The 15,568-nt window shown below is 39.7% G+C and overlaps 1 protein-coding gene across 3 annotated transcripts in view; it reads left to right on the top strand.

The window, feature by feature from the left end:
* Positions 1-15,568, top strand: part of camkk1a (calcium/calmodulin-dependent protein kinase kinase 1, alpha a) — a 91,487-nt gene that overhangs the window by 1,070 nt on the left and 74,849 nt on the right. For 2 of the 3 annotated variants that reach the window (XM_017412690.3, XM_017412691.3), the window contains exon 1: positions 1-21. This exon is cut by the window's left edge. The gene's annotated coding sequence lies outside the window, so the exon portion shown is untranslated. Of the gene's footprint in view, positions 22-1,708; positions 1,897-15,568 lie in introns of those variants that run through there. The other variant, XM_025005173.2, reaches the window with a different exon arrangement.

Here is a 15,568-nt window from a genome sequence, read left to right as displayed (position 1 = left end):
GGACCCCTCCCTCCGGTCTGCGTAAGTGAAACTTTTTCTTCTTATTGCTAGCGGGTTTATGACAGGTCTGCGCTCAACTGCTGGTGGATGTGTGGATGCTCTGCAGTTTGTTGCACCGCGGAGCCGGAGGCTGCACTCAAACGCAGCATGAGGTATATCTGTGTCATGCACCTGCTCCTCACCCCCTCCACGGGACATTTACCAAGAGCTGAACTGCTGTTTTAGAAATGGTTTAAAAGACAAGTGGCCTCTGATCATTTAGTTTAATTTGGATTGGTACAATTAAAAAAAAAAACTTAAGTACTGAGGTGATGTATTGATGGCAGCCCCAGTGAACACACTGAGGAGCCTCTTTAGAATAAGTCTGCTTTTACTGCGACTGAAGAGTTGTTTTTCTAACTGCTTTCATGCAGCTGGAGAACCTGCTGCTCATTGGAAACTCTCAAACATGGACCATCAAGTCAAAACCAGAATATTTCAGGAAAAAAGTTTGAACCAATGCCCAAAACTCCCAACATCCATCATCTCTTCCTCTCTAAATATTAATCTGGGACTTCCGTTTTGTGATCATCTGAGCTGACAAAATAAGGATTTTTTTGGGGGTATAAACTGTTTAGGAACAACAATGTTTTATGTAGGAGATGTGAGAAAATTCTGAGCTCAAATAACAGCGGAAGTCAATGGGGGTTTTGGTGTGCGTACTCTGAACTCTGAGGGGTTTTGGGAGATAACTGTAAGTCCAATAGCGTGCCTATGTTTTGATGTGCAAAAAGTGTAAAGAGTGTGGGGACAAGACCAGTTTTGTTTACAAAATCTTTGGAGAGTTTAGACAGCAAGAAAGTAGCAGGATCGCCTCCTGGCCTGGGGCCTCTCTGGGTGGAGTTTACATGTTCACAGAGCAAAATAATGCATGTTAGGTCATTCATTGGTAGCTCCTAGTTGTCCCTAGGTGTGACAGTTTGAATGGTTGTTTGTCTCTGTGTGTTCCTGTGATGGACTGGAGACATGTCCAGGTTGTCCCCTGCCTCTCTCTCAGTGACTGCTGGACACAGGCACCAGCTCCGTGCGACCCGAAAAGGAGACGCGGGTAAAAGAAAAACGGATGGATGGACGATTAGACAGCTCAAATGTTAGTGCGACATCATACTACTTTAAGTAGAAACTGTTGTAAAATCATAAAACAGAAACAACAGTTGTGTATAAATCATAAAAAGATATAAAGATGCCAGTCCAGTCATGTAAAATTCAAATTTCTGTGACCCATTTAAACTTTGACTGATTCTACTGTGAAGCATGCCAAAGACGGCTGGGTTTTCTCACTTGTTTTGTCAAAATACCATTGTTGTGTAAGTAGATTTCAAATTTTTTTTTCCTGCAACATTTGTTCACCTCGTGTGACTTCCTTTTACCAAAAAGCCACCCTATTTCTGCACGTTTTGATGCCGCGGGAGGAGTAGCGAAGGAAGAATCAGGACAGAAACAGTGGCTGAGTGGTTAGAAGGGTGCCTCAGTGCTTACGTCACCGGTGCTCATGTCCTCCATCACCGTGCTTCTACAACCAAATCAGCCACTAATGAACAACATACACCGATATGGGTTTGCAGCTCAGACCAGCAGAATGTGTCATGGTGCTCGCTGAAGGCAGAGAAAAGCAGCTTGGCAGTGTGACAGCTTCCATCCCCTCAGGACACATGTAAAACGGGTTCAGCTGAAGTGGTTAGTGTATGGTGCAACAGTGCTGATGTATTTACGGGTGTCGAGCCGCTCAACTTCCCCCTCTCGGCCACATTTATTGTTTTGCAGTGAGCAGTAAGAACCATAAACAGGGCTGAAAGAACCCGACATGAACGTGTTTGTGTGAGGACCCACCTGAAGACCACGTGGTTCGGTTCAGGTGTGAGTACTCAGCTTTCATTTGGACCTGCTGTCCATGTACAACGTTGCAGAATCTTACTGCAAAACTGTTTATTTTATGACCACTTAATGTGGAAGGGGAACAAAAAAGTAGATACACGCGGAAGCTGCGCTGCCAAAAAGCTCTTTATGGAGTATTGATTTCCTTTTCTTTTTTACTTCTGCTGAATGTGCTGACGGCGCTGAAACCTCTCTTAACACGGCCTTTGGTAACCATTACAGAGCTGAAGCCATTCTATTAAAAAATATAAAAGAATTGTCAGTGGTTCCCAGGGTTTTCAGTTTCACCAGGAAATCACTTTCACAAAACTGAGACAGACAAAAATCACAGTTGCAAGTGTTATGTTTTTTTTTTTTTCTTTTACCTTGTGTGTTGCTCCTTGCTGTTACTACAATATTTTGCAAAACTCAAGCATAAATTACACCTCATTACTGCCAAGGAGGTTATGTTTTCAGTACTGTTGGTTGATTTGTCTGTTTGCAGGATTGCTTAAAAACTGATAAACAGATTTTGGTGAAATTCTCAGGAAGTTCTGGTTGACACAAGAAACGGTTGATTCAATTTTGATGGTGATCCTACAGTTTATTAATGACCCTATGGCCTTGGTGGAGGTTTTAATTTAAATTTTTTTTTAAAATTTTGCTTCCAAAGAGCTGTTTTTACTTTGGTCATTGGCTGCTTTTTTAAAAAATTTAATTTTAGCTGCAGTTTTTGTACAGTAAAAGGAGAGACATTGCGTATTACAAAATGCTTTTTTAAAATCTTTTATTACTTAAAAAATATTTAAAGGTGTCTGCCTAAAATTTGCGCTCTAGACATAAACAGTTATTCGCTGTCAAATCTTAACAGAATAAATAAAATACAGCCTTCAGTCTGTTCAGCACAGAAAGTCTGAACAGACTGAAATTTAAAAGCAATATTTTAATAACTTTGCTGTGGTTCCTAAAAAAATTGTCTGAGAAAATAAGAGGAACATGCCTTTTAAAGCTCTTACCACTCATGTGTTTATGTTAGAGGAAGTAGAGATGTTTTATTACATTAAACATCATGTAAATTCTTGTAAATGTGTCCTATTTGACTCACCGATGATGATGATGATCACTAACACTGGTGTCGATCGGAGCTGTTGTTTTCTTGATAACCTTTATTTTTTTCTCTGCAGCGTCTCCTGCCTTCTTTATGCTTCTTCGGCACAGAGTGAACATTCTTAGACTGGGCTTATTTTAGGCAGCGTTTCACCCAAACAGACGTATCTTTATTTTTCTTCACAGCAGGACGTCCTCTGTCACTCATAAAGCTGCAAAGTTTATTCATTCTTTCTTAAACCTGGTTTCTCCTGATGTGGGAACAGTTTGCTGAAGTCAGGCTAACGTTAGCTTGTCGTTTCCTCTCTGTTATGATCTAACTTTGAATTGGGTTGTCAGATCTTTCTTCAATCATCTTCTTTTCGTCTCCACCTGACCTGTTTTTTTAAGACAAACTGCATGCTGTGTCAAAATAGACTAGGATTTTAGCTAACAGCTCATTAAGGATCACCTTGTTTGTGCAAAAACAAAACTTTATTCCTGTCAAACTGTGTTATTGTGTGCATTTGTTGTACTGTAGATCAAACTAAAGAACTGTCTGTCTTTTCCAACTACAAAGTTCTCAAAGATACTATTTTAAATAGGTTCTTTGTTCATTTATCTAATGTTTGTAGACACAACACTGGCTTAGCCCTTGAGTTAGGAGCCTTGTTTGTAACTGAATCATTCAAATTATGAATGTTTTAGGAAAAATACAAGACAGACAAAAAAAAGCATTGTTCTGAAAATGGTCAGGTATGATGACTGGATTAAAATGAGGCAAAACAAAAGTCAACAAGAAAACACGAAGACGATTGCTCAAGACCATTTCGCAAATTACAAGAATATCTACTTCCTTAGAAGCAGCATCTGAAGATATGGCTCAAGATTGCTGTAGTTTTTGTAGTTTTTTTTTTTTTTTTTTTTTTTGATTGTTTATCAGATGTTTCCTCAGTTTTCTCTGCAGGCGAGAACGCAGCTCACCCATATAATATGAAGCTTTGCTCTGCTCTGAGGCTGAATGAATAATCGGGAGGCGTATAGTGCTGTGTGCTGGTTGGTGAGCAGTGTGGCTCTTTATCCTGCAGCTTCAGCTGTTGCAGCCAGTTTTATTTTCATTTTTGTCATCACATAAATTCACTGCATCTCTGCAGAGCTTCGCACAATTAGCATAAAGAGATCCTTTGATATAATCCGACCAAAAGACTTCATTTGATGTGTAATTGCTTTATGTTTTCTGGAGGACATTATCATCATGGACCGGGGGGGTAGTTTGGCATCTTTATGTGGAACAGCCTGCTTCCTAAGATAAATTTACAGATGTTTTTAGATTAACTGGATTAAATTGGCTTTCTTGGATTAGCATCATTGTGGAGTTGTGGTGAATTGGTTTGATTTCATGCATTGGATGTCTTTGCACTTTGCTTTTTGAGCACACCAGCCGTAAAGATTTGCTTCTATAGTTTGTTAGAAAGCAGCATAAAGACTTTCGCACAGTATGTTCTCTTAGCAAGAAAGACAACCTGCGATGTACAACTGAAGCTTGTTTCCACGTCTGGAGTGTCATAGAGGCTGAGCTTGTTGTATCCACAGCAAAGAGTGCTTTGTTTTGAAGTCTCGCAGGCTTTAATGGTACAAGTCTGACAAAAAGAAGCTGTAGTGTCCCCGGTGTTGCTGCATCCACTGTCGCCGCCTCTGTGAAATCAGCCTCCAGTTCCTGGAAGCCGTCACAGCGTGTTTGCAGAGATCTGCTGTTATGGAATCATTCTTGTGTTACAGGCTGGAACAACACAAGTCAGGAGAACAACAGAGAGGCTCTTTGTCAGGGCTGAGATGAAGCAGAAAAAGGAGTGAATATGTTCATCTGTCTCATGTCTCACTTTCCCTTTGCTGCACCTACCGTGTGTCCGCCACCTGTCAAAAGATTGTCGATGCTCGCTCATGGTTGTTTGCAGCACGTTCTCAAACCTGGGTTCAGTCCTTAGTTTGCAGCCATTATTCGAAGAAATGCAATCAGTCCTGTTATGTACTCTTTCAAGCTTTATCATTTTCACATCAGAAATGCCTGGTATGTCTTGTTTTGTCTAACACAGTAAAACAAAAACAAAAGTCTAATGTGAAAGAGGGGAATGAAACTCAGACAGACAGTAATTATTGGATGTAGATGTAGGGGTGGCAGTGGCTCAGGAGGTAAGGGGTTATCCTGTAACCGGAAGGTTGCCGGTTTTGAGCCCCCGCTCTGTCAGTCTCAGCCGTTGTGTCCTTGGGCACAACACTACACCTGCCTTCCCTACAGGTGGGGGTCAGAGGGCTCGGTGGAGCCAGTGTAATGGCAGCCTCGCTTCTGTCAGCCTTGCAAGGGGAACTGTGGCTACAATGTAGCTTGGCACCATCAGTGTGTGAACAGGTAAATGAATGAATGTAGTGTAAAGCGCTTTGGGGTCCTTGGACTAGATAAAGCACTATAAAAGTGCAGACCATTTACCATTTACCATCTATAACTAATTAACTTTTGGGGTCAACCCAATTCAAGATTTCCACCTCAGCTGATCAACCTTTACTAATATCAAAAATGCTATAACTTAGTCAGTAATTCAGTTATTGAGCTAAAGTTGGATGTGGTAGTGGCTGAGAGTAATCCTCAATACATTCTGAGTGCTGACAGATCTTGCAGTATTGTATAAGATTGTACATAATTTTATTTGCCAGGTTTGACCAAAACAGTTATACCTCCATTCTCTCTCATCATAAGATGATCTGAAGATTCTGGCATCAAAAGCAGTGAGCGATATGCATTAATTCCAGGAATGCTAGGCCTTTACTTTCCTTTAGGATTTTTGACATCATACGTTACCACCAAAACATCCTAAACACCATTGTCTCTCCTTTTTGACATTGTTGTCCTCGTATGTCCAACCTTTCTTCCAAACAGCGTGTTTGCATTCTGGTTTTACAAAAGATTTTTATAATAACAAGTCTGACAAATTAATAATTTTAATTTGTTTTCTGCAAAATAATCCAGCAGAATCCTCAGGTATTTACTTACACAATGAAATAAATCAGAAAATCTTTTCCTGTTGCGAGACACTTTCTTTCACGTTCATTAAGAAACTAATATCTTGGCAACACCTGGGTATGCTGGCATGCAATTTCACGAGTCAAGTTCTCTATAAAAATAAAAAAAGATCACGTCACTCTGATTCTGCCTGATGCTGTAATCTTCAGTAAAAAAAACTACTGCTGCAGATACAATCTTCATGCCTGATGCAATCCACTCGCTTCTCATGTTAGCTGAGTAACCACGTCGAAGTCAGCCTCTGAATGTGTCACTGTGAAACATTCAGGCACTAAAAGGAGGTGTTCTGATAAATTAGGCAGGTCACATGTGGCTAAAAGGGTTGTACGTCTCTGGTCTGGGATTCGATATTTATCTCGATAAAATGCTAACAATCGGATTCATCAAAGATAAATGTAGAGCAAAAAACTGATACGATCAAGCCCCTAATTATGATGCAGTTCAACCTTTAATCCTGATACTGTGTGGTTCAATTGAATGTGTTAATTTTCAACACATTGAGATTCAGTGCATAATAATAAAACAAAGCAAGACATGCTCCTATAGCGGTTATTGAGACTAATAATGTATTACTCAATAAGAATGACCACTCACAACCAGTGAGCTGTTATAAAATTGTAAAACACTTTTATAAAACCTGGCTCACTATGACTAAACCCCCCCCACAAAAATAAGGTTTAGTGCAAAAATAATCAACCTACTAGCAACAGATGTATTTAATACTCTTTTAGTAACTCAACAGTGAGCAGCAAAATGTACTCTCTGCATTACAAAGAATTAAACATAAGTTCACTTTTCTTTTTCCTTGGAATATTAGTGCATTCACTTTGCTTTAAGCACAAGTGTTTGTTGCTGTTTACACCGGCGCTGCTGCAGTTCTTTTCTGAACTGTGGGTGTCACTAAGAAAAAATACAATCCAGCTGAACAGCAGGAAGTACAGCCAGAGCTGTCCACTGTAAGAAATAAAGAAAAGGAATCTGTATTTTATACACAAATGTGTATTTTCTTGGCTGCATGCAGAAAAACCTGTTTTATTGTCACATTTTCAAAACTGATAAGTTTTTTGAGTTTTTTGTCTAATAAATGGGTGTATGGTTTTGAATCATTCTGCTTTGCTTTCACTTTCTCTTCATTTCCACAACAGCAAGGTAAACAAACCAATTTAACATCCTAACATGCTCACGTAAGAACGTGAACATGGAAACCATTACACCGGCTTTACCTGCATTGTAAGCATATTTGCATTTAGCTAATTTTAGCACAAAACTACAGGAACAGCTTTGTTGTTGTTCGTCATTATAACCCTTTTCTGAATTTTTCCAGACGCATTCGTACGTTTCCTTATAAATACAGTTTTTTATTTTAGTTTAATTATAATAATGGCTCTAACCAAATAAATACAAATTAATGAAGTTACATGGTTAAAAAATGGTTTTAAATAAATGAATACATAAAACATGAAAAGTGGTGTGTGCATATGGACCATTGGACCTTTCCACACAAGTCAAGAGACATATTTGTCAAGACATGCAGATCGGAAATGGGTCACAAAAAATATCTCAAACCTTGAAACTCTCACAGAGCACCATTAAATCTATTATTAGAGAATGGAAAGATTATTCCACCACAGCAAACCTGCCAAAACTAAAATAAAACTCAAACCAAATAAGAAGAAATTTATCAAATGACAGATTAAGCACTCCTTAACCATGTGGAAGAAGGTGCTGTGGTTAGATGAGACTTAAACTGACTTTAACGTCATATTGGAGGCAAATCTACCACCTCTCAACATGCTGAGAACACAATCCTTACAGTGAAGCATGGTGGTGGCAGCATCATGCTGTGGGAAAGTTTTTCATCAGAAGGAACCAGGAAACTAGACAGAGCTAAAGGAAAGATGGACAAAGAAAAATAATAGAGAAACTCTTGAGGGAACCCTGTTTGAGTCTTCCAGAGACCTGAGACTGAGTCGAAGTTCATCTTCCAGCAGGACTGCTGAAGCAACACTCCACTGGTTTAAGGAGGTCCTGTTAAAGGTCCTGGAGTGGTCCAGTCAAAGCCCAGACCTCAGTCCAACTGAGAATCTCTGGTGCCACACAATCCTAACTTCAGACCAACAGCTGGACTCTTCCGATTTGGATTCTGATGATCACCAGGACTGTTATGGCCGACAAACAACATGCATAGCGATCAAGTTGGGAACATGGAACGGTGAAAACTGATTACCCCCAGAGTATTGTCCTGACATCAGTACATGACACTGCAAATCAATAACACCAGCAAGAGAATGCCAACATTGCTAACTTGAAACTAACCGAATAGTAACTCGATGCTAACTGGATGCTAACTCGTTAAAAATGTGAGCACGGTTAAGAGGAGTGTTTATGAACTCTCACACCAGAGTAAATTAATCAACAGCAGGTTCAAACTATGACATTTATTTAATCACACATGGATTGTCTATATTTTTCATCAATAATTAACTGCTCTGAATCAGAACCTGATCTCAGGCTGTCGGCCTGTAAGCAGCTCATACCTTGTAATGACAGTGCGCACTCACGTCACGTTTGAAGTAAAACTTCCTCTTTCTTGTCTCCTTCTCTGTGGTGATGTCCTCCTCTACATTTGACTTTCTTCTAAAATTAAAAATAGTTTGCAGGGTTCTCAACATGGCGCCGTAGGAGTAGGTCGTGTCCGGGAGAGCTGGTGCAGGAATTTGTTAATAAATTTATTTAACCCCGCTAGACACGACAGCTCCAAATTTTAAGAGGCGTACTATCATAAGATGAGCATTAACAATTATTTTTTGAGACAGTCCGACGCGATGCCACGTAAAAAGAACCAAATCACTGATGCTCCCGAAGCGTGTGCACAACAAGCTAGCATAGTAGCAGTGGAGGCTAGCGCGGAGACCCAGGCTGGAGCTGCTGCCACTCCACAAACACTCCGCGGGGCAGTGGACGAAATAACGGCAAACATTTCCAGGGTCATTGATGAGAAGCTGGGCCCGATATCGGAGTTACTGGCGAAGCACAGTAACACACTTGACAACCACGAGGAAAGGTTAACTGAGGCTGAGCAAAGAATTTCGGCGCTGGAGGATGCCGCTGACCCCGTGAACGCCAAGCTCAAAGCTCTGGAGGAGATGGTGGATAAACTAGCTGAGCGGGCTGACGACCTCGAGAACAGAGGGAGGAGGAAGAACATCCGTATCCTCGGATTACCGGAGGATGTGGAGGGGACTGACCCCACCGGCTTCTTCGGGTCCTGGCTTCCCGAGGTGCTGCGCATTGACACGAAGACGGGGCGTATAAAGCTGGAAAGAGCGCATCGCACGCTGGCTCCCAAGCCCTCTCCCACTCAGAGACCGAGACCGGTGCTTGTGCGGTTTCACAACTATCAGGATAAACAGCGTGTGATGAATGCGTCTTTTGAGCTGGGAAGGAAAAACCAAGCGGTGACACACGGGGATTCTACAGTGATGTTTTTCCAGGATTTGTCGGCTGCTGTTCTCCGCAAAAGGAAGGCATATGACGCGGTAAAAAAGCAGCTCAAGTCACTCGGCGCAGAATACAGGCAGATTTACCCTGCTTTACTGAAGGTAACCTTTCGCGGATCAACCAAAGTGTTTAATAACCCTCCTGAGGTGGAGCGCTACGTCAGTACCCTTGAGGACACCCCGCTTCTCGGTGAGTGATTTTGGGGCTACACCGGATAGCTGCTCGGCCGAGCGGCGGACTGTTTGGACTGTCTTATAACACGTGAGTAGGCTGATGGATGTAAACTGTATTTAAACTGGAGTACTAAGCTACCGATAACTTTGATTACCTAGTAGGGACATATAAGCCATGCTTTCCTGCATCCTGGACAGATGTATCTTTTTGTTCCGTTAGAGAGCCTTTTCACTCGAACTTCTCTTAGATTAAGAGTGGGACAGTGTTTACGTTCGTGCCAATGTTTGGCGAAGTGTACTTTAGCGACACTTTTTTTTGTTGTTTCTGGTTGTTTGTATTGTGTTATATCTGGCCATATGTTTATTTGTATGATTCCTTACTTTTTATAAGTGATGCTCAGGTGTCCGGGTAATGTCTTATTTTATAGTTTACTATCATGTCAGGTTTGAAATTATGCACTTGGAATGTGAAAGGGATACATACACCTGTTAAACGAAAAAAGGTTTTAAATTATCTGAAGAGAGAAGGTGTACAGATAGCATTATTGCAGGAGACTCATTTAAGTGACATTGAGCACCTAAAACTTCAAATGGGAGGTTTTGGACAGGTTTACTATTCATCTTTTACATCACGAAGTAGGGGAGTGGCTATTTTAGTACAGAAGAATGTGCCTTTTAAAATTTTGGACTGTATAAAGGACGCAAGGGGATGTTATGTGATTGTGAAAGGGCTGCTTTATGGAGAAGAAATTGTTATATTGAATGTCTACAACCCACCTGGTTTTCCAGTTGATCTTTTAACTACTGTGTTCTCTAAAGTTGTAAATCTTGGCGTCATGCAGACACTTATAGGGGGAGACCTTAATTGTCATTTACATCCCATTATAGACAAGTCCCCTCCTGGTAAATTGTCACCATCTTCTCATGCTAAGATTGTCAATGCATTTTGTGATGATATGGACTATGTAGACGTATGGCGAGCTCAACATCTAACAGTTAAGGAATACACATTCTTTTCAAATGTATCCAGAGCCTACACTAGAATTGACTATTTCTTACTCCCTAAACTTTTGTTAAGTTCAGTCACCTCCAGCTCTATAGGCCCAATAGCTGTTTCTGACCATGCTGCGGTATTTATACAGTATACTTTTACAAATCCTGCAAACCCAACTAGATTTTGGAGGCTTAACCCCTCTATTCTGGCAGACCAAAAGTTTTTGTCTTATTTCAAAGAGGAATTTGAACTGTTTCTGTTAAGTAATTTACCCTCAACAGACAATCCATCATTATTGTGGGAAACATCTAAAGCCGTTTCTAGAGGTCTTATTATATCCTATACATCCATCAAGAGACGTAGGCAGGCTGAGCAAAGGAAGATCTTGGAGTCAAAATTAAAGCGGGCTGAGAGAGAATACGTCACACGTTCATCTGCACAAAAACTTAAAGAGATAACTGCACTTCGTTCTGCCTTGGACACACTACTGACTAGAGAAGCGGAAATTCAGATCAGATTTGCAAGACAAAAAATGTATGAACATGGAGATAAAGCAGGGAAATATTTGGCATATTTAACAAAGAAAAAGGCAGACTCCCAAACTATCTCTTCTGTCATAGATGACCAGGGAAAGCAAACTTTTGAAACTGCTAACATCAATAATACATTTAGGATTTTTTATGAAAACCTATATAAATCAGAACTACAGCCCAACGCAACTGAGAAAATGGATAAGTTTTTCTCCTCTCTTAAGCTCCCTTGTCTATCTGAGGACCAGAAAATTAGTCTTGATGCACCTATATCTAAAAATGAAGTGCTGGATGCAATTAAAGGGCTCCAATCTGGCAAGTCTCCTGGCCCGGATGGACTTGGTGTGGAATATTACAAAGAGTTTCAGAACCTCTTAATTGACCCTCTTTTAAATATGTTTAATGACTCTTTTATGAAAGGGACACTACCGCAATCCCTGAGAGAGGCAAATATCTCTTTAATTTTAAAGAAGGGTAAGCCCCCGGAAGACTGTGCGTCGTATAGACCCATTTCTCTTTTGAATGTTGACTTAAAGATTTTGTCTAAAATTTTAGCCACGCGACTAGAACGTTTGTTACCTATTTTAGTTAATGAAGACCAAACTGGATTTATTAAAGGTCGTAACTCTTATAATAATATGCGTCGGCTGCTAAACACCATCCAGTTTTTTCAGGAAAAATCAGTGAATGGTCTTGTGCTTTCTCTGGACGCAGAGAAAGCATTTGACCGTGTGGAATTATCATACCTGTTTTATACATTGCATAACTTTGGTCTGGGAGAAAATTTTACAAACTGGGTGAAACTTCTGTATAAAAATCCTTTGTCAGCTGTGCTCACAAATGGTTTACGATCTCCTTACTTTAGTGTTTTAAGAGGTACGAAACAGGGCTGTCCTCTCTCGCCTCTGCTGTTTGCCCTTGCAATAGAGCCCTTAGCCGAAGCTATTAGGTCTAATAAAGATATAACTGGTCTCAATGTTGCGGATAGAGAGCATAAGATCACTCTTTACGCTGACGATGTTCTAATTGTAGTGACTAAGCCAACGGTGTCTATTCCTTGTTTGATTGAGACAATAGATCTGTTTAGCCAATTCTCTGGCTATAAAATAAATTTTAGTAAATCGGAAGCCATGCCCTTGGGCACCCTGAAACAAATACCTGTGAGGCCCTTCCCATTTAAATGGTCACCAGAGGGTTTTATTTATCTTGGAATACATATTACACCAAAATTCGACCAAATGTATAAAGCCAATTTCTCACCCCTGTTTGAACGCATTCGGCTAGACCTAGAGAGATGGAATACTCTTCCCATATCCTGGATGGGCCGAATTGCTCTTTTAAAAATGAATGTTCTTCCTAGACTACTCTACCCAATACAAATGGTCCCAGTTATGTTTTCTCATAAATCCCTAAAACAATTAAACAGTTGGTTTAGCTCCTTTATATGGTCCAAAAGAAAAGCACGTCTTAAAATAGCCACATTATGTCGCTCGTCAGTGGAAGGGGGTACTGACCTCCCAGATATTCGAAACTACCAACTCAGTGTTCACTTACGCATCATGGCTGATTGGATACGTAATAAGCCTACTTCTCTCTGGCTTGATATTGAAAGTTCGATGTCTGACTGTCCCTTAAAATCACTTCTTTTTCTAAAAAAGGTGGAATCCCTTAAATCAGTTTGTACCAATCCAATTACGATGTCCACAGCTACAGCATGGCGAACTATAAGAAAACTAGAGGGTAGGTCTCAAAAAACTTCGGTCTTTACTCCAATATGTGGAAATCCCGACTTTCTACCTGGAATAATGGATAATAACTTTAAAAGATGGATTGAAAAGGGAATATCTAAATTACATGACCTATTTGAGGGATCTACCTTGATGTCATTTACTCAATTGACTGAAAAATACAATGTTTCAAAAGAGGACTTTTTTCGATACTTACAGGTTAGGGATTTTATTAGGAAAAGCACAACACTTTTGGTTTGTCAGGAAGTGTCGGATACTGAAAGACAACTTTTTTTAACCAGGTCGGCTACTTCTATTAGTACATTTTACAATATCATTAAAAGTCAAAATGCAGAGAAAACCTCTTGCTTGAAGGAATTGTGGGAAAGGGAACTTAACTGTAACATTACTGATGATGACTGGAACAATGCCTGGGGAAATGTAAAAACTTTAAGCGTCTGTAATAGAGTTAGAGCGACTCAACTTATGATTCTCCATAGAGCTCACATCTCACCTTATCAAAGGCAAAAATTTAAACCTACCACATCTTCACAGTGCATGAAATGTAAGACTGAGGTTGGTACTCTTACACACTGTTTTTGGTCTTGTACTAAAGTGAAACAATTCTGGCAGAATATTGGAGGGGAAATGAATAAAATTGAAAATAAAAGTTCATTTAAACAATAATCCCCTATTTTTGTTACTTGGAGTGGTTGATCCTATTGTCAGTGATAAATATAAGAGAAAGCTCTACAGAATGCTAACTTTTTGTGCCAGAAAATGTCTCCTCCTGAATTGGATAACTGACAAAATCCCCTCCAAGTTACAGTGGCAGAGAGTTATACTCAGCTATGTGTCTCTTGATTACTTGACATGTCGTTTGCATTGTAAAGATGACGTTTTTATCAAGACATGGGAACCCTTTCTGTCATATATTGGATTGAATATTTCCACAATTCTCACAAGAGCTTTTGTGCTATAGTATTGATGTATACTGCCTCCTAATACCCATTCTAAGTGCTTTGTTTTGTTTTGTTTTCTTATTATACACGCAGCTAACAATTGACTGTGACTCCTGATCTTGTACATATGGGCCAGATGTTTGTGTTTTGTGTTCTATATTGTTAAAATTAATAAATATATATTAAAAAAAAAAAAATAGTTTGCAAAAGGTCCTGTTTTCTTGGCATGAAGCCAGTCTACCACTTTACCGAGGGTCAGAGCAGTGCTTCTCTTTGATGTAATCCGAACAGAGTTCTGATAGTAATTCCCACATCGGAGCTTATGGATCCAAGTCTGAGGAAGGTTTTTATCTTTTAGGAACCCAAAAAATGAAAGTCCTGTGGTATTTTCTGCCCAGTTCACAAAACCTCAGCAGCTCTGTGGACGTCACACATCAGGGGGGTCACGGAAAAAGCCAAAAACAACAGAGTGATTTCTTCAATGTTCAGTATTAAAAAACAATTGTATATATTTTTTTTTTCGACAATTTTACAATAAGCATATTTTATGATTTTTTTTTTTCAACTGATGTTGGCTTCAAAACACTTTTCAGTTCAGCTTTAAATGGTTATGCACACTCAGTTTCTCTGTTGTTGTCTTATTTTTGGGCAACTATGTTGAGTAAATTAAAAGATACAAACCCCATAGAGTGGCTTATGAATTCCAGGTTTTATTGCAACAAATCAGAGAGAAAGCCAACCCACTGGATGGCTGCAAAAATCATAAATAAAATAATAAAAATAATAATATGACCTCCAGGCTTCATTTCTGAGGGACAGAAATTCTGATCTTCCCATTGTGCCTGATTGTTACCTTTCACATTTGTCCCTTTTTGTTATCAAAATGGGATTTTATTTTTTAACTTGTGCCAACAGAAAAATAGTTTTTTTTTTTTTTTGGTTGCTTGGAGAGAGAGTGAATACATTAATTCATTTTATAAGTCCTCATTAGCCTCATTGGTAAATTTTGTGTAAGCTGCACGGTCACATCATCTTATTAGCCTTCATTACTCAAAGCCAGGAAGGATTCTGGGAGTTCTCAGATCTCGTCCATGAGCTTCACTGCCCTCCACTTCACATGTTCTCATTAGCCTGGGTATGGGAGACACCAGCATGCATAATAAACCCATTGGGAGCCTGCACCACTTAATGTCCTTCATCAGGACATGGTTATTTGGAAGACCATGTCTAAAATGTAAGACGATAAAAACAGAAGTGAAGAAAATTATTCATTTGCATGTTCCTGCGTGTTTATTGAGTCTTGTGTCCTGATTGTAAGATCTGCAGGTAGTTCACTATGTCTTTTTAAATAAATAAATAAAAAGCTTTCCTAGAAGGAATGTATATCGTACGCCTTCTTTCATGCCACAATTTTAAACTAAGGTCATCTTTTGGTGAGAAATAACAGAGATGTAGCCATTTTGGTCAAACCTTGTAAATGATGTTTTGCTCGATGTCATGCAACATTGTGAAATATTGCAAGATGTGTTCCCCGAGTTATTGACATTTTTTGTTTGCTAAAGTTAATTAGCCGTGGCGGCCATCTTGAATTGGGTTTACTCCAAACAACTCAGTTGTAGCTGCACA

Source organism: Kryptolebias marmoratus, linkage group LG13 (genome assembly GCF_001649575.2).
Source record: "Kryptolebias marmoratus isolate JLee-2015 linkage group LG13, ASM164957v2, whole genome shotgun sequence".
In the NCBI taxonomy this organism is placed as follows: Eukaryota; Metazoa; Chordata; class Actinopteri; order Cyprinodontiformes; family Rivulidae; genus Kryptolebias; species Kryptolebias marmoratus.
The sequence above is the reverse complement of the archived record's forward strand: the minus strand, read 5'-3'. Positions and strand labels throughout refer to the sequence as shown.